At 28.3% G+C, this 1,877-nt stretch overlaps 1 long non-coding RNA gene across 1 annotated transcript; it reads right to left on the reverse strand.

Moving 5' to 3' along the window:
* Positions 1-316: 316 nt before the first annotated feature.
* Positions 317-1,538, reverse strand: LOC127711678 (uncharacterized). Its single transcript, XR_007986843.1, has 3 exons — positions 1,470-1,538; positions 1,040-1,103; positions 317-780 (listed from the first exon to the last, which is right to left on the reverse strand). It is a non-coding gene; the product is annotated as an uncharacterized LOC127711678 (long non-coding RNA).
* Positions 1,539-1,877: the final 339 nt, after the last annotated feature.

Consider the following 1,877-nt stretch of genomic DNA (forward strand, 5'->3'; position numbering starts at 1 on the left):
AAAAACATAAATAGTATACCGGTAATCAAAATAAAAAAATAATTAAATTACAAAAATTCAACACATTTCAATAACATATTTAATGTTTAATGCGGATGGAGTAATGGTGGCTGAATGGTCAAAGTAGTTCAACTACTGTATCACTAGCCTGTCAACACTCTGAACCCTCACATTGTAGGTGTGTTTAACGTCAATCTTAATTGACTAGAGTTGCCAGTTTCTCTGTTGAAGGGGATGTTTTCACCAGGCTGTCTCAACAAATAAAAACTGGCAGCCATTAGATATAGCAAATCATGCTGAAAGTGGTGTTAAATACAAAAAATCAATCAATCTACTTTCATCAAGATATTCTTCAACTATGCTTCTTGTAAAATATTCTTAAAATAATATACCCTTTGTTATAAACTCAGCTAAAAATGACACAAAAGTGAAAAAATATATTACAATTTGCAAAAATGAAAAACATTTCAATAGTTGAACATTTTTTTCTTTTTCTTTTCTTTTCTTTTTCTTTTTTTTTTAGATTCTCCATTCTTAAACTACTGGAAGTGTTTTGCCTAGACATGAGTATGAACAGAAAATAGAAAGTAATTTTTGAAATTTCAAAGACCTATTAACCTACAACTTCCAATCTTGTTGAAAATGGAGAACCTGTACATAATTTTTTTTTCTTTTTGTAAAAATTATAAACATTTTCTCAAACATACACAAAAATAGTCTGAATTACATTCTTTACTGTTACAGTAAAATCACATAGCCCTTTTATGCAGCCACAGTTACCTGAAAAAGAAATATACAGAATTAAACGTAATTGTCAAATCTGAAAATTGAAACAATATCAAATGCAAAATAATAAATAACTGGTCATTATAATCATGATTCATAAAACCTTTCTCTTACTTTGACTAAAAGTGATTTGCTGATATATTTTTTGAACTACCAGTCTTTATTAGCAGAAAAGGATGAAAAACAAGTCAATGGTAGATATGTCTAACATATTTCTTTTTTTACATATTGTTTTTTTTGTATTGGTTCTTACAATAAAAGTCAGCTCCAATGCCCACTCCCAGCTTCAATCTTTACAGACAAGCTGTGATGCTAACCTGAAAAATAAAATTAGTCATTCAAGATTGTTTAAAAGGATCATTTTTGATATACTGTATGTATATTCCATATTTTGAATGATTGATTCATTTGATTGTTGGTTGCTAAATGTCTAGTGGCAAATTAAATAAAAGTCTATAAATATGTAATGGAAGTTGAGAACAGCAAACCAGCATCCCAACAAACTTTTACATAATCAAATCAGATAATTAAATTTACTCCTTTAAAGGCAATTAAAGAAAGCAAAGACTTCTTACCAAACTCCTACAAACCTTCATGCTTTAAATTAGAGCACATGCTATTTCCAAATACATTTTAAAATACTTTTTCTTTTTTCAAAACAGGACTAACATACTGGTACATACCTTCATATTAGCTGTATTAGACCACCAAGTCTTATTCCCACACCATGAAAACATATCACAGAAGAACCTAAAAAGAATTAAAAAAGACACATTATATATTTTACAAATCCATTTCTCTATAAATATAAAGTCACTATATAATGTTCTGATTTCTTACAAAATGTACACAATAGTATCAACACAAGTTTGTAAGATAAACTGTTGACAGAGATGTCTCGCCTAGCAGCGGAAAATGAAAAACATCTGATGATTAGCAACATTACTAATTAATTCGATAATTTATTAGTAATGCAAATAAATACAAAATGTCATTGATCTATAGCAAGGAGTAACTATTCACCTGACTAAACAGAAAACTTGACATAATAAAAATAAAACAAGTCAAAGGTTTTTGTTTGGAATTTAACT

The sequence above is a fragment of the Mytilus californianus genome, unplaced genomic scaffold, assembly GCF_021869535.1.
Source record: "Mytilus californianus isolate M0D057914Y unplaced genomic scaffold, xbMytCali1.0.p SCAF_8, whole genome shotgun sequence".
Lineage (NCBI taxonomy): Eukaryota > Metazoa > Mollusca > Bivalvia > Mytilida > Mytilidae > Mytilus > Mytilus californianus.